The sequence below is a fragment of the Cyanistes caeruleus genome, chromosome 11, assembly GCF_971803275.1.
Source record: "Cyanistes caeruleus chromosome 11, bCyaCae1.hap1.1, whole genome shotgun sequence".
NCBI classification, from domain to species: Eukaryota; Metazoa; Chordata; class Aves; order Passeriformes; family Paridae; genus Cyanistes; species Cyanistes caeruleus.
Genome location: NC_141711.1, coordinates 11656110 through 11681904, shown reverse-complemented (window position 1 = coordinate 11681904; position 25795 = coordinate 11656110). Strand labels below are relative to the sequence as shown.

The following is a 25795-nucleotide window of genomic DNA, read 5'->3' as shown; positions in this document are numbered from 1 at the left end:
CTATCTTCCTGCTGCCTCTGCACTTTCAACTCAAATACATAAAACTGAACAAGGAAGGAAAGGTTAAAATAACAACACTCCATTATAAATTATATACTGTCCTTTATAGGTATTCCTTTTTCACCATTGGCTCTTCCACCAGCATTATCTCTGTCGGGTGTTATGTTAGAGGGAGTCTCCAGGAAGATGAACAGAATACTGGATTTTATAAAAAAATAAAAATGTATGCCGCTGCTTTGTATTGCACCCTCAACAAATAACACACAGGTGATGCTTCTAGAGACAGATTTGGGTATGTTCCCCCATCTCTTGCTATATTTGCCCAGAAGTATTACAACACGAGTCCTCCCACTTTCTCTGTCCACTCTGGCACTCAAGGGCTCAAACAGGAGTGGCAGAATTGCAAAGTATTGCTGCTTCCCTGGCTCAGTCCCTCCTAGAGCAGGGACAGCATTCTCTTGCTCTCTGGACTCACACAGCTATTTTTCTCCCATGCACAGAGATTTTGCTGCAGCAGATCTAACCTGCTCTTATTTTTCTTCTCCTCCTGTGGCTGCCAGTTTCCCAGGACATGGTTTGCAAAATTTGGCCAGGAGAGATGATGTTGTGGGGAAGGAAAAGGAGTTAGAGCCCAATCACCAAAAACAGCAGCCACAGCAGAAGGCAGTGCTTTGAATGATCTCATGAATCACCCACATTATCTACAGTGAAATGCCTGGGAAGGGGTTTCCCATGTCCTACTCTGACCTGGAAGGGCCTGAAGGGCATTTTGATTGCCAAAGACAAAGGCTAAATTAGAAGGAAATGATATTTTATTTAACCTCTGCATCACGGTGGAGGGTAGAGGCAGGGGGTGGTGACAGAGGCACTGGGATAATAGGGGGAATTCAGAAGAGATAACTCAGGAACATATGGGCTCTCACTAAAGCAGTGTGTCCCACGGAAAAGCCAATTTCCCTTGACATGCTGTCAGCCCCTGCTGGGGGAGGCCAGAGCCCCGCACGCAGCCCGGCCTGCCCTGCCAGGGCTGTGCTCTGCCTGCCACCGTGCTGTTTAGTGCCAAGACGGAGTTTCCTTCAGGGAAAGGGCTGTGGTGATTGTCTCTCTACACTGCTTTGCAGACGACATGCCAGACTTTGGAGCCTTATACAGGCAAATCTGCCGGGGACACCCTGACTGGGCCTGGAAGGCAGCGGGGGCTCCGAGTCCTCAGCAGGGCTGTACCCATTGGTACCGGCTCTGCTGTAGGGGTCCTGCTCCCAAAGTGTGGCCGGTGGCCATTGAAAAAATCAGCATCACAATAGCTTTGGGGTGCGGAGTGGGGTGAAGTTACCTCTTTGTTTACATGGCATTTTAGCTGCCAAAGCTTTAGATGCTTTGCTCACATGGCATTGCTGTAGGAAGTTGCCGCAGATGTCCTGAGCAGCCAGGCAGTGTGGTGGGTAGGTGGGAAGGGCTGTGGAGCAGGGAGGGACGGCGAGGGAAGGCAGGGAATGCAGCAGTGCCTCCAAGGGAAGGTGGGGCCCATCCCACCCTGAGTGGTGGGCTTTATGCAAGAATGCCCCAGGGAAGAGGTGGGGAGCAGGGCTGTGGAGTACAGCCTGCGGTGCCAGCAAGGTGAGGCCTGGGTGGTGCTGTCACCTCTGGTCTGCTGTCAATGCAGGGAAGATAACAAGGGTATCTGAACATCTCCAGTGCTTCTGTGAATCCCAGCCTTTTCAGGATTGCTCTCTCTCAAGTTTTTAGCCAAGCTGGAGGCACAAATAGGGTGGGGATCAGATAACAAGAGGCATGAGAAATGGCAAAGGCCTTCTCTATAGATCACCTCATCTGGTATTTCATCAGACCATGCAGGCCTACAATGGCACCTTTTCACTTCTTTTGGAAGATAGTTTCCCTACCTTTTATGCACCCAGGAACAGATTGTATTTTGCCCAGTATCTGTTTCACTGTAAGTAGAAAATAGTCATGGATGTCAATATGAGTTTTTACATGTGAAAAGAACTTAAAAGTGACACCCCCTCCTGTCTTCCCACCATACCAAAATATCACACTCAAAGATCCTCCTTCTGAGATCTGAATTCCCCCTTCACACAAAGTTCAAGGACTGAGGCTTGTTCCAAGCATTTCTATTTCAGACTCTTGGTCTTTGACCAAATCTTTGCATTTCAGGCTTGAGCTGAAGACCTGAGGATCATATTTGTTTGCATTCCCTTTGCACTTAGGGGCCCAGACACAGCCCCATACACGGAGATGTACAAAGGCAGCCTGTCCTGAGCAGGTTCTCCCAGATACGTGTTTCCTTAGAGGTCCTGGGTTTGGGGACAGGTCAGGCACGCACCAGTTTTCCAGCTCTGCTGTGTAGGGAACCTACAGCACAAATTGATCTGTGGGGAGCATGACCCAAAGTGTCAAAACAGGGCCTTTAACATTTTCCACTGCCACCAAACCTGTTTGACTGAATTGCAGGTTAAAAAGGCATTGTGTCTATAATTGTTGGGCTTTAGAGAGCATGTCTTTTCCTTTAATGAAATACCTTGCTCATTCCATTCGAAAAGGAACCAAAGACTTCTCAGGTTTATGATAAAGTTGTAAAAATTTTATTTACCCCATATTTCCTGCTGGGTTATTTACGAGGCATTTTGTCAGTTCTCATAAAACTGCCTAGTAAAATATATTTTTTTACAAAAAAAATAAAATCATTTGTGCGGAACATCTTGAGAGCAGTGAGGACAGAGTTAATGGGATACACACACGTTCCGACCCTGGGAGAAAACAAAACAGAACGAAAGCCAGGCATTGTTGTGCTGCATTAGTTAATAATAGCTTTAGAACTGAAATCCTGCTCCCACTGATGTTACTGGAAGTTGGTCCTTAATATAAAATAATCAGAGAACCAGCTGCCATGAATTACAGAGCCCCAAAATGAACCTGAAATGCATCAAAGCACCCAGAAGACACACTTCTTCTATTGAGATTTCACAGGAAACACCAGCTCAAGAAGTTTTTCTTTAACTTATGGTGGTTTAGGTTTATGTAAGTTTGGGATGGATGCAAATTGTCACTCAGTCTGGAACCCCAGGTTGGTTGATTATTAATACAGTAACTTTTTCCTAGTTAAGGGTCAAGAGACATGACATGCTCCTTGATGTAAACCTGGAGGAAATCCCATCCTGGTAGTTGCTGTCGAATAAACAGCCTGGGCACAGGAAAAGCATGACCCACCCACTCCAGGCACAGCTGGAGTGCATTTGCCTCTCTTGGAGTACAGTTTTTCAGTTTTGTATCACATGTTTGCATCTGCTCAGTTCTCTGTGGTCTAAACTTTTGCTTTTTATTCCAGCAGTGCTCATGTTCCCTAATCCCAGTGGCAATCTTGAAACACAAACTTTATTGTGCAGTATTACCCCAACACCCTTCATTTCAACCCTTGCAGCTTCACTCCAGCCACACTTACCACTTGCAGATAAGCAGGACACAGGTAAAAAGTCCTTTCCATGTGGCAGGCTTGGCCTGGCTCAGTCAGGAGCTCAGCAAAGGTATTCTAGCTTGGAGGCATCAGAAATATAAAGGAAAGAAGAAAATAATGAATAAAAGATAAAAAAACCGTACAAACAAAACAGGGGAGGTTGTTTTTAAAACAAAAAGACCTGGGTGCTGGGAAGCTGTCAGAGGTCTTTTGTTCTGTGCCTGTGCAGCACTTTGCACAATACAACCCCAAATTACAGCTGAGCTCTTGCTCCTGCTACCCTGCAAACATTAAGAAGCAGTAGCCAAGTATGGGAAACAGGCAAGGAGCCAGGTTTGCAAAGGTATTTAAGTGTGTAAAGACACAGGGGGATATTTATTTACATATGTTAGTAGAGGTCCTATTTCCTACAGGAGCCAAAGGGCATTAGGGTCTCACTCCAGCAGTTTATCAGTAGCACCAGGATCTATGTCTTTAGATACAGATGGAGCTGGGCTTACCACTCCTCTCAATATGATTTGTTTTTTAAAAGCCTCTTTCATCATGGGGTTGCTCTCTATGTGTGCATTGCAGTGCAAGGTCCTTCCTCAGCCACAGAACCTGTGACTACATTTAGCAATGACAGGTCCATGCTGCTTTGGGCTTGTGCAGATGTTGGGCTGCACTTTCCTTTGGCACAGCTGTATTTCTCTTGGGAGGCAGGGAGGTCGTGAGGTACCTGGGTGATCCAGGGGCCTGGAGCTACCCAGAAATCCCTCTCAGCCTGCTCTTGGAGAATGGAAAGGGGGGGAACTGTCTGTTAAACAGAACAGGGGGGACTCCCTGGAAAACACCTACATAGAGTGGGATGTACCAGGCCTGAGCTTTAACAAGCAGTTCAGGAACTGGCCACAATTTTAACAGTTTAACCAAACTGGACCAAACTTCCTCCAGCTTAGCCCTGATGTAAGTGTCTGATAGACCAGAAAATACCCTCCAACTGCTCAATTCTCCCTAGACTGAACTAAGCCCACTACACTAACTCAGCAAGCAAATTCAAGTTGGACTCACCTGGAATATTTGTCAGTTGTCTAGAAATAAATGCAGTGGAACTCCAATGTTGTAGTCTGGAGAGGAGAGAAGAGAAATGCGTCTAAAGGCTCTCTGGATGTGACTTGGAGTGTTGAGTAGCTGGAGTTGGAGAAGGAAAGCCATTTCTATTCCAGATATCAAATAAGCTCTCAGGAAAATTCATTCTAGAGCTTAGTTAATTTAATAAGAGAACACCTTTGCCTTCCAGCTTTCAAGAGGTTTTTGGCATCCTCTACAACCAGCAAGTTAGTTGTTCCAGAATCAACAGTTTTGGTCAATGACTGACAAGGAAAGGCTGCTTTGCCTCAGTGCACCAGGAAGAAATGAGCAGACATGTGGCAGACACCTTATTTGCACTGGTGGGACTAATGCTTTTGAGGCAGTTTACGAAAGGTGAGCTGGCAGGATGTTAGCATACTGCATGCTTTAACAAACCCCTGGTGATGAGAGAGCTGCTGGAGACCAGAGCAATCTAGCCCAAGAGGAATGTTTCTCTCCATTCCACCAGACCTTGCCTATTAATGGGGCAAATTCCAAAATTAAAACTACAAAAAGCACCTCCCTGTGCTCCAGGCAGGGGTCAGAACATATGGTGCTTAAGCTCTAAAGCCGGCTGGTGCTGTCTTTAGGAAGGGAAACATGAAAGGACACAGATAGTGGAGATGTGCAATGGCCCATGCTGAGGTCTCTGAAATGCTGCCATTGATGGGGGTCCTTGTCAAATCATTCCAATCATATGGGCAGACCCCAGGCTTGTAGCTGCCCCTCAATTTTTTAATTCTTTGCAACAGGCTGTGTTATTTCTCTTCTCTGCTGCCAGTTGGCATCAGAGACCAACTTATCCACAGCAAACACAAAGATTTGGGATGTCTGAAGCCAGGCAGGACCCTCATCTAGAGAACACTCTGGGGCTGTTTAATAAAGTTAAGAGACCAGAGAAGCATCCAAGCTTTCCCACCGTAGTAAGAGAAGATGAAATTCTTTAATTGTTTGTGTTTGAGTGAAACTCATATAAAAAGAGGATTTGGGATTCTGGGGAAGCTTTAGAGTGGAGTCTGACCTTAAGCCATGTTTCTGAACAGCATCGCACGCTCTCACACTGTGCTCCCTGCACCCACTCTGGGAACTCAGCCCTCACTCACATCCCTCTAACTCAGGCACATGGAGGGATTCAGGGAGGCAATAGATATTTTATCCTATAGTTAGTACAAGATCTTTTGGGGCCTGTAGTCCAGGCAACTTAAAAGAAGCTGTGCCTCTCCTGGGCAGACCAACATGCAAACACTCTGCATCCCATTACTGCTCAATTATCCAGTTATGCAGAAATCATAAAGTGGTTTGGATCCCAGGTTGGGGTCTCGCCTTAACCCCAATTTGAGCACATCTGGAGTGTTTAACCTATTCTGCTGTCATTCTGCTCCACACTGTCCTTATCCCAGACTTATGCTCAGACTTTTCCAAAGAGTAGCAAAAGGAATAGACAAAGTTCAGCATGTGAATTTGACTTTGAATGACAGGAATCTCATAGGACAATCAGTTTTCATAATTCTGTCCTCATTTAGAATTGAAGTTCCATGAGCCTGCTAAATTAGCTGCTATTTAGACTCAAACAAAGTCCTACCTGGTAAAATCCACCCAAATTTGGAAGCAGTAGTGGTAACTACTAGAAATCTAAGAACACAGGCAGAACAGCCATCAGCCCAGATGCATACTCGAAACAACAGTAGAAGGATCTGAATCTTTCTAAACCACAGACAAGCTCATTAATGCTGTAGTCAGCCTTTGTGTCATCTCTCAATCTTGGTAAAAACAAAGTAGGTTTTGGTGGTGTTGGTTTTCAGTTAGTTGGGCTTTTATTTGCTTTAATTGGGAGATACAGGGACCACTAGGAGCTGTTTTAACTTTTTAAATTTGAAAGTCCTTATTGGGTGGGAACTCTGCCTTCCATCCTTCACCACCTCACATTCACAAGTCACTTGTAGAGGTGATGAGAAGCCTTTCCCTTACAGATTGCATGAATTTTGTTCTACTTGAGATATTGTGGCTTTGGATATCATCAAAGCTGTGGCACAAGCACAGTCTTGAAGGTAAAACACAGAACCTTTCTTTGGCTCAAAAGATGCCAGGATACTTGCCCTCAATTGCCATCTGGCACAGTGGAAATCTCAGAGACAGAAAGAGCAGGTAACCAAACTGACAATAGATGAAAAAAGCCAATCATCACAGCACTGAGCACTTACTGCTTTTCCTAAAATTTCCCTCTTTTAACCTACTATACCTGTATGAGGAATACCTAGAGACTGGGGCATTTCAGTCTGGAAAGTAAATGAGAGAGTAAATGACCATAGAAGGCTACAAAATGCTGTGTGGTACTGACAAAGGTGAATCAGGAACAACCATTGAACAGCTTTTATGGCAAAGGTAGGGAGCAACTGGGGAAGCTGGGAGGAAGCAGACTCAGTGCAAACAGAAGGCAAGTGTCTGGGCACTGTGTGCTACAGCCTGGCCCCACTGAGTCTCTGTTTTGAAAAATAATCCTGACGAGGGATACCAGCCCTGATGAAGCTGGGCTGAACAAGCACCAAATCTCTGCATGCTCAGCTGAAGGGCAGGTCTGGTTAATGACAGGGAGCCTTTGTGAGGGGTTTTCTCAACTGCAGGGAAGACAGATGCTTTCAGTCAACCCTAAAAAAATAATTGTAGCTTTTTTCCCCCTGGAAGTGACATACAAGTGGATTAAGAGCCTTCCACCTTCTTGCAAAATTGGATGGCAGGAATGTTTATCAGTCAAAGCATGGCACAGGCTGGTTCAAATTCTCATGCTGCTATCCTGGTTTTACCACCAGTTTATTGCATGGCATTACAAAACACATCTAAGGCCTTGGCATATATATGATGGGTGCCAATCAAGCCAGGGTTCTGTAGTCTAAACTTTGGCTCAGCTTGAGAATGTCGGTCTTTGCATGCTGATATCTCAGGAGGGTGGGACTTTCCCTAACACTGCAGAGGTTTAAGGGTGCCCGAGTGTTAATTATGCACATTTGAATCAAACTGAGTAAAGTAACCCCGGTTTTTCAGGGTAAATTGGCAGAAGGCAAAACCATCTGCAAATGGAGAAATGCAAACAAGGAGGAAAAAGTCCAGTTTTGCATCCTGAAAGAAAATGCAAATCTTAGTGTTTGGGTTTTTTGTTTCTACTTGAGTTTCAGTGCTGGTCTTCTCTGATTCTACACCTTCTGGCACAGGAATGAAACCAGTCTAAGTTCAGTAACTGGCCAAGGAATGCTCAGGCTTTCTGAAGACCCAGCCTACTTGGTTAGCTCTGTTTCTGAGACAGAGAAACAGCAATCTTTCTACTTTTAACATCAATAACACCAGTTATTCTCCCAAAGAATTATTATCAACAATTCCTTTGCTATATTTACAAAGAAGCTGGGCTATTCTTAGAGAAAACACTAAAAAAGCCATTTTATTTAGCTTTCTTGGCAGTTATACAAAAATGTAAGGAATGTAGTCAGTTAAAAACATCAAATCCCCAGCACGAGCCTATAAGAGCTTTCTAATGCATATTTACAGTATAGAAAGCAACCACTTTTCTATTTTGTAGAACAAACAGGGAACCTTCTCTTTTCCTCCTAGCTGTTCCTGAAGACCAAACGTTAAGTTAGACACAGAATGTTGCTTTTAATGGTGTGGGTTGTAAACTGCTAACACCTAGAAAATGGGACTTTATATTACAGCCTTCTTTTCCTAAAAAGGAATCGGAGGCAAGTTTTACTGCTGGTTTTAGGAAAGTTCTGAATTGGCAGCCCAGGGTATCCAAATACTGCTTTAGCCACAGCTTGGTTTGCCACAGGGAACAGCAGTGCTAACTTCTTCCATGCTGGTGTTGGCCCAGGCAAGGGCATGCACCCCAGAGAGGCGGGGACTGGGGAAAACACTGTATTCCCATAGGGACCCAGCTCAGTGTGGAAACACCAGCAGGGGACTGTCTCCATAACCATCTCCAACACCATCTCAGTACTTTGCTCCAGCCTCTGAATACCAATAGGAAGAATCTCTTAGAGGCATTACTTACTGCTTAAGAAGGAGACTGTGTGGGGCATCCAGATCACAGCTTTCCTGATGATGCTGAAAACAAACAAACAAACAAAAGACAGGCAGTATTGCCTCAGATTTTGGGGTGGGGGGTTAATGAGTTCATATCTTAGAAAATGGAAAAATGGTCATATGCCAACAATGTTACTTGTATTGCATCAAGCCCAAAAGATTCCCAAATAGTTGTGTCAATACATCCCTTAAAGAATAGTCTTTCTCACTTCACAACGAAACTCAGTCATTGGGATTTTGTAAATTAACTGGTATAGACAACATACTGCAAGGGATAATCCTCTACAGGTAGGATTTTTTTTTTTTTCCAGTTATAACTAAAAAAACCCTCCATTTATTTCTTAAGTTTGCCAGTTTCGGAGACCTGCTGGTCTCCTGAGCCAACTTAAAACTGAAGATCTGAAAAAGCTCCAGATACCATTCCCCATACTTGAAATTAGCTCAGGTCTCCCAGATTAGAGGGAGGCTGGAATCATACTGCCCTATCCCAACCTCTGAACATTTGTTGCTGTTCTGCTGCTAGAAAGCCTGTTGTTTAAGATACATTTTCAGTGGGTCCCTCCTGAACCTTCCTCAGGGAGATGATAAAACTGTTTTGAAGTTCTCTACAAGGTTTTGTTTTTATAACCAATATTCATTTAATTTATTTGGATTATTATTTTTAATTTTGTGATCCTTATGTAAGATAATGGCCGAAAAGGTCAAAATCCTTCCTTGACCTACATTGAATCAGTGCTCCAAAACTGGAAATCTGTTTGGTTTCCTTTGCCCAAATGGCATTGGCCACAGTCTTGAGGGTTCTATCATTGTCCTCCCAAGCAAGGGTGCAGTCTCCCTCTTCCCAGGCTGTCCAAATGTGCCACAGTCCTGACACTGCAGTGGGAAACAAATATATCATCTAGTCATTTTGCAAAGCAACATACCAGGATCTGACAAATTAGCCCTTCACAACACCCTGCTGCTCCACTGGCATGAGCTAAAACCAGCAGGAGAGCAGCTTGGCTCTCGCTACCCTGCCATGGAGCAAGGCAATGCCAGGTCGGAACAAATCCTAATATGGCCCATAATCCCACTGCAGTGAAGGGATAGGACCTAGGGGAGTAATTGCTCCTTGAAGCAGATGATGCAACCCCAGTCAGGATTTCTATGGGCTTTTGTGATTTGTACCATAACCACATGCTTCTTTTTCTACTTCAGAGTGATCAGAACTGAGCAAGGCCTCACCCAGAGAAAACCAGGCAAAAAAAGAACCACAGTTGAAGCCATCACAAGGGAAGGAGAGACGCTTCAGCCTTTAGCTTCCATTTGCTGTCATGTAACAGTCTCATCATTGTAAGAAGTGTCAATAAGATATCAACAGGGTAAACAATTTCAGACAGATTTTCACAGAGCCAGTTGACTGGACCATGGCTGCTTCTTACACAATGCCAATGCAGTGTCATTTCTAATGGGGGAATTTATACAGTGTAATTATGTCAGAATTTGCTCCAGGCTACACACTGTTGCATTATAAACCTGGCCATTGCCTGTGATTAGTCAGAGCTTTAAATAACACTGAAAGTAGTTATATCAAGCCAGAGGGAAAAAAGTGGTGCATTCCAGTGCTTGCCACATACCAGCCCCTGAAGGGGATTAGCTAACATGATGCCCCTTTATTGCTGGAACTTTTGATACCTTAGGTCACATCCTCATCACCTGAATCACCTCACAAACCATTTAAAGACCTTAGTTTGGCCCTTGTAATTATGGAGCACAGACTTCATGCAAGTGACAAGATTCCCAGATGATTGGCTGTAGATGGATGGGATTGAAATGCAAAGAGATGGAGGCTGCCTCACATAGCAGCGCATGGCCAAAGGGGCTTTGCCTCAGAGAGATTTCCTGGAATGTTTGTAGGCAATATGTGGATGTCAGGCATTCTGTCACCAGTGACCTGAGGATTATGGGCAGGTCTGGCTGCAGCAAAAGGTCACGTTTGCATCCTGATGGTGGTACTGGAAAAACCGAGGTTCCTCCAGGCCTGCATGAGCATGGCATCACATTGCCAATACTCTGCAGAAGTGAATGCTCCATCCACATGGGACAGAAGAAGGATCTAAAAGAGAAAGTAATCTCTGGATGAAAGGTGAGCAGATTGCAGGGTTATGTGATACTTCTACTTCACATTTTTTGCTAAGAGCCCTAATCATCTGGCATCCGTAGATCCCCATTGCCGAGAGAGAAAACAAATCCAAGTCACGCTAAGCTTCAGTTCTGTGATGGGGACAGAGCTGGCTGATACCTTCCTTGCTCTGGCTCTGGCCCCATATGGCTGTTACAAGCTATTCTGCTTTGTAGCAGCTCTCCTGAGGGCTGTTATAATGATTGAGAATTGACACCATACAGCATTTTTAGTCTCTCTCAGTCCTGCCTTCATTTCTTGCTCTGTGTCACAGAGGGTGCTACCCTTTCACTTTACTTTCTCTTTCCACTAAATGCTCACTTGGACACAAAGCAATGTGTGGAGAGCTCCAGAGCTCATGGGATGAGGCATCTGAGATGTTGCAGCCAAATTGTACTGAGTCACAACCAGAAATGGTGCTATTGCTGGTGCCTTACAGTGTCTGCTCTAGAAGAGGCAGAGACACTCAAGGCTGTACAGACACACTTGTAGAAACTGGTAGGATAATTCATGAGAAATCCCCACTACTTCTTCCTGACCTGAAGAGCTACAGTACCAACAATTACTTGTGTATCCTGGTATTTCTGCTTTCATCTGGGATGGGAATTACACCAGGTGTACACCAGTACACAGAAATAAGAGAGTGGTAGAAGATTAGCCAAATATTTTTTTTTGCTGTGATTTTAAAAGTTGCCTTTAATTTTATGAGCCAGCATTCAGAATAGTTTTCATTTTTTCTGGACTGATTCACTCTTCCCCTTTCTTTGACCTGGTAGAATGGTGACTGAAGCTCTAGGCTGTGCATCCTGTTCCAGCTGCAGCCAAACTCTGTGTGGAGTTGTCTGTCCACAGCTGCTTTTCATGGCTCTCATCCAGAGGTTGCCACCTCTTCTGATCTGCCAGCACAACTATTTGTGCTATCACTGTTTGTGTCATTACTTCCCCAGCTCTGTCAAAATAGTCCTGCATACAGAAGGCTGAAATTAAATGGGCTTTAAATACAGATACCACACAGGTATGCTGTATTGCTGGGATGGGATTAAGGGAAGAGCTGCAGTTAAAACAGCATTTTCTGGTCAATACATTGAATAAGAACCAGAACAAGCATCCATACAAGATATATAATGCACCAGCGTTAAAGGAACAGGGTTGGAGAGCAGCAGCTCTGCAGCATCCCCAGCCAATCTCTCTGCTGAGCACACTCTCCTACTTGGGCTCCCTCTTTTCCCCTCCTTTTCACTTCACCCTGTAAAGAGCTGCCTCAATACACTGAGCTGGCCATAAAACCTATGGAAACCAAAAATTGCTTTCATTTTTCTGCTCAGCATCCTGAACAGGCTCAGAGCAGCATCCAGTGAACCCCAGAGCTGGTGAGAGGAGGGAGCCACAGCCCAGATACATTGCTGTAACAAGGTGTGTCTCTCTAGCTCTTAGTCACAAAATCTGCATTTCCAAGCTGCTGTGAAAATAAAAGAGGCTGTGGGCAACAGAGAGAGGGAACTGAACAGATGTAAATTTGTGTTTTAAATGAGAGAAAGAGGGTGGGGTGAAGAATAAAGGGCAGTGAGAAGAAGGATGCATTTTTTGAAAAAAGTACCATTGTATTATAGGACAGGGTATCTCCTGAGTTACTTGAAGTCTGATAATTTTACATCCACTTCTGGATGGTAATTCCTAGTCATTTTAGCTCATGTCAGCAACTGTTCTAAAAGCCATCCTTGTAAAATTGCTGCTGTATTTACCAAAGTGCAGTCACATTATGTGCATGTATTGTCTGTTGACTGGAAAAAGGAAGTAAAACCCAGTACCTCCATCAAATTTTCCATCTGAGGTGCTTTGTCTCAGTGTAAGCAGTTCAAAAGTATAAAATTCCCAAATTTTAGCTGATAAATAAGGGGATAGGTGGTTGGTTGGCTTGCTGTGATTTACTTCCAGTACTTCCCTGGTCTGGAATACCTGGATGTTCACCTGGAACTGGTCTTCATTTTCACCTGGAAGGGGGTGTTGACAACAGGGATGTTTTCTTGCAAAGGCCCCTTGTTCATAAATTTGTCATGAGTGGAAATACTACTCAGCACTGCACTGGGAGCAATGAAGGCCTGTTCTGGCTGGGGCTGTCTGTTGGTGCTGCTTTCACTCTGACCATCAGAGTGCTGAACTGGCAGCCCTGGTTCATAACACTTGTGCAGGTTTCTTACCACAGCAGAGAATTGAGAGGTGGTGTTGGCTTAACATTGCCAGTGCCCAGGATATCCAGCCTGTCTTGCCCAACAAGAAGGGTAAACCAAGCAACGTTTCATTCTGAGCTGTCTTCCTCCTCCACTGTATAGAATTTCTGAGCATGGCAGGTGGGGGATGCTCCAGTGACAAACTGCGCTGGTGACATGTGGCTCTGAGGGCCTCTGTGCTGGCACAGTGTCTGTTCTGACACACCTCAGGAAAGATTTCAGGGGTCTTCCAGCTACCCTGCTTGAAGGAGAAAGAGAAGTTAACTTTTCTTACTTCCTTAGGCTTCTATTAATAATCACAGAAGTCGCAGTGCTACAGCAGCCTGGGGCAAAGCAAAACCCCACTGCACAGGGCCTTGTACCTGCAAGAGCAAGTAGAGCAAAAGACAAGCCAAAGATGTGTGTGGGCACAGATGCTCAATGTATAGCCCTGTATTCCTCTCCCAACACCTCAGGTGTTGGTGACCATGGCTCTCAGATGAGAGAAGCAAGCTTTGCTCTGGGGAGTGACCCAAAGGCCTGTGAAGTCTGTCCCCAGCCCTGGAGTACCCCTGAGTCCCTCTTGTTCCTCTAGCAGTAATAGAAGCCTGGCATAGCTTTGCTGGGGAACAAGTAAGGCCAAGCAGCCTCTGATACTGCCTTGTGCCAAATTATTTTGGTCCCTTTTACATGGAGTTGGAAGAAACAGATCCCCATAAATGAGGGGGTACATGGGCCATCAGAGGTATCAGTCAGTTGGTGCCAGGTAGGCAGTCAGGGACTTTAAGCCTTGGCTTAAATAAGACTCCCACCATAGACTGCACCAGAGTTCTAAAGGCACAGAGAAGATGAATTCAGCAATTTGAAAAGGACACAATTTGCCTTTTGTTTGCCCTTCTTTAGCTGTTTGTCACCTCTCAAACACCAAATTTCTTGTGTTGCAGAGATGCCTGTAATATTTGGAGGAGAAGCACTTTTGGGGTGGGAATCTCAGGTGTGCTGAGCTACAGCCTCACAGTCACCTGCACCACAGCCATCAAACCTGGAGGGAGACTGCAGGAACTGGGAGGTGGCATTGATTAACCCGGTGGAGCCCAGGTACCAGTGAGGAGACAGATCAAGGAAAATGAAATGGAGAAAAATAATTGTTTTATTCTCCTATACTAACATGGCCTAAAAAGTTAATTGACATGGCTTTTCCCTATCTCTTGAGCTTTTCTGAAACCTGTGGTTTTAAGTGCTAAAAAGTGAAATTGATGAAGTGATGAATGAAATGTGATGAGGTGGAGCAGTTGGGGATAGACCAGGACAAGGAGGAGAGCAAGACCAAAGGCATACCAAAGAAAAGGGAAGAAAGATTGGTGGAAGGAGAAGGCTGTGGTATAGCAAAGAAACCCCTTCAGCAACAGCATCCTGGGAGCAGCAGCCAGCCAGCGTGGCTTGCTCCCGGCCTCCAGCCTTGTCCAACTGCAACAACATCTGTTACACTTGAGCTCGGCTCAGTTAGTGGCATGTTTGTTTAATTGTGGGCCTGGTTTGTTATTTTGCTTCCCATTAGTAAGCTGAAGAAAGAAGGAGGAGGGTGTTTTCATTCTGGGGAGCATTTTGCCAGGACAATGAGGTTTTTTTCCATGGCACTGGGTAGTCAGAACTAGCTGTACTGCTTCTCGCAACAAGGCAGACGCCTCCAAAGCCCATTGTTCAACCTGATGCATTAAGGGCTCACACTTGTAATTTTGGCTCTGATCCCCTTTGCCCATTGTGTGAGCAGAATGGAGTGAAAAAGGAGAGTCTGTCCTCTTTATCTGGCAGCAAGAAAAGGAAGCAGCAGTGGTAGCAGTGACTCCTCTGCTCGCCAAGGTTTCAACTCTCCTGTGGCAGTGGTGGGGAAGGGGGGGTTGGTGGCTTTGAAATCTTCCCTGGTCACTCCCAGGAAAGTCACCCAGCTTTCAGTCTGCTGTAATTCCTTGGCCTCCCTCCAATTTTCCCAAATTCATCACTGTCTATTTTGGAAAAATGACTTCTTCCTGCCTGAACATTCAAGCTTTTTTGTTTTAATATAACAGAGAATTGTTGAAAGGGGAATTTTCTAGTGCTGAACAGCAGCCCTGAAACCAGTACCCTCTGCTGCTCCATGCACTGCTGTCAGAGAACAGCAGGAACAAATTCCCAAGCCACTGCCCCCACTGTATTTTTTCTCCAGATCTGACCAAGGTGGTGCAAAGGGCATCCATGACATGAATATCTCCTTCCTGTGCCAGGGATGGTACCCAAGGCCCCTGAGAGATATTGGCTTGTCAGGAGCTGGCATGTGCAGACATATCCTGGTGTGTTTGTCTTGCTCAGAGGCAGGACAGCGACCAGGTTTCTGACTCAGCACCAAGCACAGACCTTTCTGACAGCAGAAAGCATGTCCTCGCAGCCACTGGGACAAAAGAACATCAGGAATGGTTATGGGACAATATAACTTTGTACAGTGCAGTTCTGCTCCTTCATTATTGCTCAAAACTAGAGAACCAACTCAAACCACTGGACCCACTACTGCAGCAACGTGCTGAACTCACAAGTGACACTTCAGACATCTGCTTAAAAAAACAAAGCAAGAAACCCATTTCCTTAAAATTATGGCTGGATTTAAAAAAATTAACAGAACATCAGGAACTTAAATATAAACTTAAATTATTAAACAGGCAATACAAACAGAGCCCTGACTTTGCAAATATTTGCATATGCAAAAACCCTGGGTACTTGGAGCTCAAGGGCAAGGATTCCATATCTAAATATACTTTTGAGGACCAGCATCTGCCAGGACACTGTAAAAGCTTTGGGGTGTTACAGCAGGGATCCTCTGCTGAGCCCCAGCAGGGGCCCACATCTGACCAGAACCTCATTAGCAGAAATAAAATGTCTTGGATTTTAAGCAACCTGGACAGAAACATCAGAAAAGCAGTGGGGGGAAAAAAATTACAGTAAAGTCAGGAGAGAGATGCAGGTTTTGAAGACAATTACAAAATGCTTCCCAGCTTTATTGTTGCAGAATTGAGAGTGTCCAGCTCTGCTTTGGCAGCACTGTGCTCTCCATGTCTGTCCTCCAAGGAAGGACCCAGCCACACCTGGTTGCACTGTGTGGATCTCAAACCTCACCCTCAGGCCTGTTGGCTCCATGTTACCTGTAGAAAAGGAATTTACTTGACTCCATTTGTGGGACTGCAGTTGATCCCTGGGCTGAAACCAGCACTTCAGTCACTCCCAGAGTCTCTCTGTGCCAGCTGCATTTGGAGCTTGGTATTTTGGGTAGCTGCCCCAGCTGGTGGAGGTTTGGGCAGAGGAGTCTTGCCCCCTTTTGTTCTGGCTAAGCATGATCTGACCTGGGAAGGGAAGGGGGACACTTCGATGGGCTTCTTCCCCCAGCACCTGAAATCCAGTTATGTGCTGGCAAACTATGGTAGGAACTTTAAATAACTAGGAGTCTTGGTGTCAACTATTAAAACTCACTTTACTAATTCCATCCACATAATTAGATGTCTAACTCAAATTAGATGCCTTAACCATCAGAAACTACAGCTTCCAGCCCCACAGCTCAGGAACTATCCAGGGGTAATGGAGGACTTCCGAGGTATTCCTGTTTCTAAAGATCAATCTCTGCTGGTTTCAGCTACATTTAACAGCCATGCTAGTAGGACAGGACTCTCTTTTCCTTCCAAACATGTGCCTCTTACATTTTACACCATCTTGCCATGCCTATCTCAGTGCATGACCTTCAGGGACAGGAGGCATCATCATACCTGCTACCTTTGCAGAGCAGCACATCCACCTCAATTGTCAGCCAGGTGAAAACAGCAGCATCTTTTCCTTGTGGCAGCCACACGTGAACAGACTGACCCAATAAAAACACTCCCCTCCACAGGGCAGAAATCCAGCCTTAGCTCCAGCCTTGCTAGCTCACTTGACTTTCTGTGCAATGTGAGATGTAGTTTGCTAACCTATTCCAAGGCAGTGGAGTCTGTGGGTGCTGCCTGTGTGAATGCTGTAAGCCATGGAAAGTAAATTTATTTGGGGTCTGACACTGAAACAGTTTTATGGGACACACTGCAGTTCCCATGTACTTGGGCAACAGTTTCAATCTCCAACAGGACCATTGGCACAACAACCTGTGGTCAGAGGCTCAACAGCCCTGTAGCTTAACTTGATTGTAAGGTCTGCACGGAGCAAATATTAACGAGAGGTCTCCGTGCTGCAGGGCTGACTGAGCAGAGGCTGGGTTACAGAGCAAGTGTCCATTAGTGCAGGAGGCAGTGCAGATGTTATCTGGCTGCAGTATTATCCCTCACTGTCCTAACTTCACTTTGGACAGTTAAGATCTTGATGACATTATGAGCAGGGCTAAGGGCAAACCGTGGCCACGGCCGGATTAGTGGCACACGCAGGGCCTGCCTGCCTGGGGAAGCGCTGTCTGCTGGCAGTCCCTTGCTGCTCTTGCTGCTCCTTCCCTGGGCTGTCCCATTCCTTCTCTGCAGAGTAGTGCCCCGTGGCTGTACCAGAGCAATTCCTTGCAAACCATCACATTGAAATAAGGGGAATTTAAATAAAACCACCGAGGAAAACACATGGCCCAGTTACACACCCAGCCACAATAAGCAGCAGGCGGAGAGACATTCCCTGCTTTGCTGGGTGAAAGGTGTGATGGCAGGATAACCTCTCCCATGGGTTCAACCCCGCACCTCCCAGCAAAGCTTTTACCACCCTCAGCCCAGGGGCGGGTGATGTTTGCTTAAGCTCAGGCTGGTTTCACGTTTTCACAGTGATATGATAATTGCATTTAGATAGCCCTGTCTCTCTCTGCTGGGCTTTCACAGGGCTCTCCTGGCCTCCAGCAGGGCTCATTTAAAAGTGGCTTCTCAATGATATGCCACACTGTTTTTAAAAAGAAACAACCAACAGTGGCTCTCTAGAAAAATAACAGAGACCCAATTACAAGCAAATGTGTTGAAGGGTCCCAGGGCTGTCTGTGGGCAAATTAGGGCCAATTAAAGGTCAAAATGATTTAAGGTATAAGGACAAGAGAGAGAAGGGAAACAATTGGTCAGATTCCTGCACAGAATAAGTGTCTGCTGCTAGGTTTGAGTATGTTTCAGCACCCAAACAGTGGATAAACTTCAGAGTTGAGGTTTTGCCTGGTTTTTAAAGTGGGTAATTTTTACTTTCTCTTCCATCTATGCTTGAGAAAGTGCTTGGTGTGCTCACAGTCAGCAGTCTGAATGAGTTCCGTTGTCACCCAGAAGCTGTGGGGAGGATGTGCTCTGGCTGTCCCTGATATCTAGAGGGGAAGAGGGGACTCAAGGCAATACTGCAGGTCCTCACTGGCCAAGTTACAGCTGGGGCTTGGATCGGCTGTTTCATCAAATTTGTTGAAGGCAATTATTTCCTTGGTGGAGTTGGATGGCTCCCCAAGGGAAATGGTGACAGCCATGCTGGGTGACAGCCCTGTCCCATCCCTCCACTTCCCCTCCCACCACACCACTGCAGTTCTGACCTCTGCCTGTACTCCTGTTGGCTCCATGACCTCCCGGCATGTCCATGGACAACCTGGCCATGGCTGTTTTGGGCAGATGGACTGCTGAGCCTTTACACTCACCTTCCTGCAAAGGCAGCTTGAAATGCAGGGCTGCATGTAACCCTGAGGCGTAATGCTCAACCACATCATTAAAAATTTTTTTCAGCAAGTCTTCTCTTTGGGATGTTTGTTTGGAAGTGCTTAAACAGTCATACTCAAGTGAGGTGCACAACACTTCTGAATGAAACTGTCTTCCCTCCTGCTACCCCAGCATCAAAGCAAAAGGAAAAGCAGCTTTCCCCTCCCTCATTAGGATGTCTGTTTCCATGCCCTCATAGATGAGATCATCTTCACCCACTTGAAAAAGCTGAAATCTCATCCAGAAATGGTCCAGCACATGAATTTGTAAATGGGCTGGGGATCTGACACCAAGTTTCCATACAGAATCTGTTCCTCTGTCTGCAGTTACCACAAATACCCCAGATATGCTGCAACAAATTCAACATGATAAATACTTTCACCAGATCTATTTAAAACCAGAGAACATGCTCAGCCCATTTTCTGTTGAATTTCGGATGAACCCTGTGCAGGAGTTGGTTTTCTCATTGCCATTTTTATCCAGAGACAAAGAAGTCTGGGTAACATTTGAACTGATTGCTTCCCCACATTTCCCCTGGTCCACTGTGGAGATCCACACTGACACTCAAAGGAGTTAAATGAAAAAGCCAGGGGCCACTCTGCCTGCTGCAGGGGGAGGGATGGCAGGGGTGGCTGCACCCTGGGCACAAAGAAGTGGGTACTGTATGATGCAAACCCTCATAGGGGGATCCAGGTCTCATTTCATGTTCATTTGCTCATCACTGTCTTACCTTAGTAATGGACAGAAATGTAAAGACCTAAAGCTCTTCTAAATAATTTTTCAATTTTTTTTTTTCTCCCCTTGCCCCTTCCCTGCCCAAGAACAGAGGGGCCATTTGAAAAAAAGTACCTTGGATTTAGAATTCACATTCATATTCCTTGGTGAAGAAGTGCTGAAATCTGGAGAAAGACTCAAGGAAAAGTAGTCCTGACATCACATTTTGAATAGCCCATGATACTGGTTGGCTTTTTATAAGAAAGGAAATAAAACCATTTAGAAAGAAATCACACCACAAATGGTTTTACCTAATTATTCATTATTGTGTGACATCTTCATCATCCTCTACCTAGACCTTTTGGAAACAGCTTATTATTGGTGACACATTTTCATGCAGACTCGCTTAAAAAACCCACAAGCAAACCTAAAAGAATAAGAAAAACATAGTTTAAACCCATTTTACAAATGGCTCTAAAACATCCAACCCTGTCCCATCTCCTCCTTCCCCCTTCCTGCATTCTCCAGCTGGAAAAAAGACCATAAAGCAGTTTTGTGCAGTCACATGTAAATCCCCTGTCTCTGTTAAGGCAAGAGATTAGCCTGTTAACAAAGTCACCTTGTCACCTACTCTGCTTAATCCTTGCATTTCAAAGTGTAATTTTATTGAGCGCCTTGGAGCTGAAGTCTGGTATGTGCTATTTATTTATTTTGTTCCCTACATTTTTTTTTTTAATTTTAATTTACCTGGAGCCCAAAAGATTTTTTTTTTCCCTGCCCTGCTGAAACCTGTGACTTTGGGAAAGGCAGCACCTGTGCCATCTGTATTCATTTTAATACATTTATTTAACCCTTCGGGGACTGAGGTGGTGCAAAGACCCCCCTCCTCCTCCTCTCCCCACACCTTTCTGAGACGACAGTCAGACAGTCTCCACACGGTGCCTGTACGGCTTCTGCTGCAGCAGCGTATCCTGGCCATAAATCTGTCAATACAAAGAGAACAACACACACACACAAAATGTGGCTAAAACCAAGAAATGTAGCATAATTACAGGTTCATTATTGCAAACAAAAGCATCCCCCGATCCCACCCCTTTGGCAGGGACGGGAGCAATTCAAACAGGCTCATTATGTAGTTACCTAGCCAGGGTCAGAGCCTCCTGAATAGCTGTTGTGCCTCTGCTTATTATCCGGCTCCGGACGCTGGGAATGCGCCCGTTCAATCTGTGGAGGTACAGGAGCGCTGGGAGCAGTGAGGCTCCAGGTCTGCTCTCCCCTGCCCTTCCTACTTATTGTTATCTCCATCCTCAGAAGAAGATCTGCCTTTGTACTTGCTTTAAAGAGTGTTTGGCCATGGCAGAATGTGCCAGGTTGACAGCCTTGGAGACTAAAGTCTTGTGCTCATCTGTCTAGTGGGTACAGCAGGAAAGGGGAGATGGGGTCCAGCAACAGGCATGGGAAGGGGAACAACACTTTCGTCTCCTTGCCTCCTCTTGCCTGCTTCATTTCCCCTCCAGGATTGCCTGCCACAAGGCTGGATGTTGGCTGGGTGAGGCACACAGCTCCTGCAGGTTCTCCAGCAAACACCTCTCTGCTTGGAAACAGCTTGTACTGACCTGGGCTGGAAAAATTGCGGTTTTCCAAATCATCCTCAGTTTCCCAGAAGTTTGAGAGCATTCATAACATGCTAAACCAACACACTACCTTGGGCTACCAGTCAAAACTTTCGCCCAAAACATCTACTCCAGCCCTGTGCAAGCCTGTGCTCTGTCCCATCACTCCTTCCCCACACCCAGCTGCTGGCAGAAGCACGAGCAGCCAGGGATGCAGCCGGTGCTTTTTGAACGTTTCCAGCCTGGGCTCCCTTTCTCACCAGGCCGGGAAGTGGTGTGAAGTCCCCTTTGACACCACGTGCCCCTTCCAGAGCCACAGCTTCCCTCTCCGATGGCCGAAGAATTGAGGAACTCCAAACGGCACCACCGAATATTCAGGGAACCTGCCAGCCCCCTTCCCCTCCGCCTGCAGCAGCGGTGAGCACCGCTCGTACCCACGCTGAGCCGGCCTCCATCTATAACCCAAATGTCAAAACATTTCCTCTTGCAGCCCCATTCGTCTCGTGGAAGCCCCGATCCCAGGTCCCAGTCGTGCTGCTTTTGGGGTCTGCCTCTCTGAGCCATTACTGCCACTGCCCCACTGTGCGCAGATAAGAATAGGCTGCTTCTTCTGACTCATTTAGCTAAAACAATGGAGCCACCAGAGGCCAAATTAATCCCTGGTGACTTCAGCAGAGTTACACCAGTCTAAATTTGGTCCCAAGCGTACAATTAGCACAGAGGAAAGCACAGTGTCATGACAGTGTCTCGGCTCTCCCTCCAGGCTTCCTTCACCAGGCTCACCCTCTTGGCAGGGCAGCTGGGTGCTCCCTCTCAGCCATCTCACTGGTCATGTCCTGCCAATTCTGGGCATTGGGGAGGGCACTCTGCAAGGGGAAAAGGCAACTCATCACCAGCAGTTTTTGCCTGGGAAGGGCAGATCCTATTTCCCTCAGTATAAAAGAAAAACCTTGTCTTCCTCACCTTGGGCTTGAAAGGAAGTGAAACCCATTCCCTGTGAAGACACACCTGAAGGTATCCTTCCAGCACTGGGCATCCTCCTGATGCCTTCAGCTGGCTGAAAATCTCTCTCAGGTCTAGTCTCCAGGCCCTTTTACTTACACATCACAGGTCATTAAATTCAACCCTGAACCAGCCTTTTATCATCATTATCATCAGAATCATCACCAGTTTTGCACAACCAGATTCTCTCTAGTAATGGTTAAGTCACTGAAGTACTCTTTTTCAGCATATTTGCATTTCAAATGCTGAGAAAATGTCTCAGAAATAATACAGGAATTTTCTTTGGTTGCTCTTGGCTGACCAGGCACTAGGAGAAGTGGAGGCATTGCCTGTGTGCTCCTGCAGCCACAAAGAAATGCCACACCCAAAAAATAGAGGAGGCAGAAAAAAAAATTAATTAAAAAAATATAAAAAAGGCAGCTAACCAGAACTTTTCAAACTCTCTAAACACTTCCTCAAAAAAATGGTTTGTGCATCATGCATGAGCAGAGCCTGGATCACAGAGCTACTTCCACGTGCTTTTCCACAGTAAGGTGTGGGGAGTGCCACATCAGCAATGCCATGGTGTAGGATTGGGGCTTTGCTCAAACTGTAAGAAAATTCTTGCTGTCTTCAGAAAGTTCATGTGTGTGAGAGAGAAAAAAAAATAAGCAATGAAAAAAAAGGTCTAATAATTTAAGAAAAAGAGAAAAGAGGAACAAAGAGTGGAGTGTGGGTCTGGAGAGGGTCTGTGCTCAATGCCTCCCTCTCCATGTCCCCCTGCCTCCTCTGGCTCCACAATCTGGAGCCTTTTCAAACATTCAGACTTCTCATTCCTTTGACAATTCTTCAAAGGCTCCAGGATTTGAGGGAACTTCCTGTTTCATCGCAAACCCTCGCTTTCTTTTCCTTTTCTAGACTATTAAACCCCGCGCTAACGAAGTGGTGTTTGCCGCATGTCCCACAGCCCTGCCTGCTGCGTGACATTAAAGATACACGGCTCAAGGTGTTTTGGTCCTTACATCCCCCTTCTGACCCCTGAGTTTATTGCAGAACAAAGTCTTGTTAAGCTTGACATTGGAAAATATATTTCCTTCCTCGCATGCCCGTAGCGGTTGTTTCAGCATTGTATAGGGTTGCGTGTATTATTTTGTTATTTTAGGGTTGCTGGTGACAACTGATCTGCACACACTGCTTTGTTATTGTAGGGTTGCTTTAAAATCCTAGACTCCCAGTCTTAGTTTTATTATTTTAGGGAAAGCTAGTTTTTGAGGGTCGAAAAATAAACATGCTTAAAAAACATATCAAGATATGGCAAAGAAATGGCGTGGAGAGGAAATCCTGTCAAATCCAGGGCTGTGCCTGCCTGAGCTGTGCCTCTCCAGCACGACCACTGCTCTCACCTCTGCTCTCCTGTGGCTGTCACAACCCAGCAGCAGTGACTGACTTCTGATATTTGGCATTTTTAGAGTGCATATTAATGTTGCTGTGAAAACATCCCAGCATTAACAATTCTCAAAAGCTTGAGTTACTGTAAAAACCTGCACCAGTCATGAAGTTTAAAAGTTCAGATAAAGGAAGAGATGGAAGGGAAGAGAGGAGTGAATGATGGCATGTGCTGGTGGCTCTCAGTGTAACAGGCAGGCATCACTCCAGGCAGGATCCCCAGTGCTGCCAGGGAACACCTGGAAGAGCTGCTGGATCTCTCCATTGTCTGCTGGTGGGTGACCAGCTGTCAGAAAGACTTTAGAAATCACAGAGATTCATCCCAGCACCCATCTCACCTACAGCATCCCCAAAAACTCCTAAATTTGATCATTTAGACCAGTGTCAGAGTCCAGTCCCTGACACAACTCGAGGGCAGAGCACAGCAGTGATGGGCAAGGGCCCAGACCCTCACCTTGCCCTGGGATCATGTCTGGGTCTCGTTTTCCTCATCTTCTGAGGGAGGGGGGAAACAAGTGAGTTTGGGCAATGCAGAGAAGAAGCAGAAACATGTGACAGTGCACCCTACCCAGCAGAGCATCCACAGCTCTCTTGTGAAATGGGAGACTGAGAAGACAATGAAATTAAGGGGAGAGACTCCTGTCAAGCTAAATAATTAAATCCCAGGGTACATAATTGATGGGCTCTTGATGTGGACCCTAAATCATTTACAAAGCTGGTGCATCACCCGACATGTGCAGCTCTGGCATGGCAAGAGCAAGGGATGAGCAGCTCCCGCAGCCAAGTGAACTGAGCAGGGCAGTTCTGGTGTGGGTCACACTGCCCAGGAACACAGTCCCAGGGCCTGGGCTGCCTTGGGGTGCTGCACCTGCCTGCTCCCTGCTTCTCCTGCTCAGCAATCAGGTACCTTACCACCAAGCTGTTCCACTTGTTTGGCCTTATGCTCTGGTAAGCAAGAGTAGCTCCACCAGCCTGGGAAATAGGTTCACATGGCAGGACACAGAGGTATGAGACGGAGATGCTGCTCTTTCTCTGCCATGACTTTTCACCCAGCTTCAACAGAGCACAACCTCAGCTGAATCTTAAACTTCAACACAAGATACCCAGGACCACTGTAACATGCACAGGTTTTTTTCCATCAGTATAGAGTCAAACATGCACATGGTCTGCTGGATACAAACATCCCTGCCCAGCACTGCTTGGGAACAGCTCTTTCAAACTGCTCCTTCCCCTGCAGCTATGCTGATCCATGTCCCTAGCCCAGAGAGATGGAGTAATCAATACACAAACAAACTGCTGAATTAAACAGGGCCAGTGGGGACAGGGCTGTGCTGTGGACGCAATCCCTGGGGTTTCTCTGCCTGGGCTGAGGAGAAGGATGCAGACCCAGCAGCTGACTGCACTATCTCATAAGAAAGACATCAATCTTGAGGTCTTTTTTCACTGTCAGTTATCTGCAACGCTCCTTCCTGCCCCATCAGTTGCAGAAGTCAAATGGCACCATGCATTCCTATTCTGGCCTGGTTCTTTTATTTTCTTTTTTATTTTCTCTTTCTATACTCCGTCATCAAGAAGAGCTCTTTCTGCCCTTCTCATGCCTCCCTGTGACCCTGCCACCTGCCTTGCAGGAGCACCAACATGTGTCATGAATCTTCTGGGCATCACCAGCTGCCTGGCCTGGTGGCAAGAACATGGAGCAGGAGCACAACCCAGGCTGTCTGCTGTCCCAGAGACTGACCTGGAGAGCAGCAGATCGGCTCCATGCTGAAAAATATCACTGTCCCTCCTAGTTGCCCCCTGCTCCCAGTGTTTTGACAGTCAGCTTGATGAGCTGAGTGTGTTAACAGTCACCCAGAGCCCCCACTGGCTCCACTCCACCCTGTGCCCACCCCAGGCATGCGCTGTCTGCCTGACACTGCCTACAAACTCTATTAGCTTTGTAATTAAAAACAGCTGTAATCTGATCAGGTGGAGATCACGGTTACAAAATGAAGGAAGCCATTAGCAGGAAATGTTGTGGTTCAGGCAGACATCAAATCAGTTTAAAGAGATTGGATTTCATTGTTTTTATACAGTTACTCCATTACTATAATGCACTGGGTCCATTTAAGCGGCTGGCTCGGAGGAGTGCTCATAAGGCAGTAGTGACATCTATGTGAAATGAACGGCATAAACGGCAAACTGCGAGGAGACAGCAGTGAATTTACACCCCTGGCTCTGCGGTGAATATTAACGCACTGTGAGCTGACGGAGTGGGGCTTGTTGGGGAACTGGTTTTCTCTCCTCTTCCTCCAGCCCCCATTGGTGTTGCTAGTGCATCTCTGGGACTG

General features: G+C 46.0%; 2 long non-coding RNA genes across 2 annotated transcripts in view; one reads left to right on the top strand and one right to left on the bottom strand.

The window, feature by feature from the left end:
* LOC111935085 (uncharacterized) overlaps nucleotides 1–25795 on the bottom strand; it is a 79082-nt gene that overhangs the window by 14467 nt on the left and 38820 nt on the right. The window contains exons 10-15 of the long non-coding RNA XR_015274777.1: nucleotides 20330–20408; nucleotides 19737–19852; nucleotides 12768–13277; nucleotides 8619–8671; nucleotides 4520–4575; nucleotides 3458–3548 (exon numbers count right to left, since the gene is read on the bottom strand). This is a non-coding gene — a long non-coding RNA (uncharacterized LOC111935085). The remainder of the gene's footprint in view (nucleotides 1–3457; nucleotides 3549–4519; nucleotides 4576–8618; nucleotides 8672–12767; nucleotides 13278–19736; nucleotides 19853–20329; nucleotides 20409–25795) is intronic.
* Nucleotides 1407–11990, top strand: LOC147651003 (uncharacterized). The gene is made up of 3 exons (XR_015274779.1): nucleotides 1407–1442; nucleotides 4749–4933; nucleotides 9848–11990. It is a non-coding gene; the product is annotated as an uncharacterized LOC147651003 (long non-coding RNA).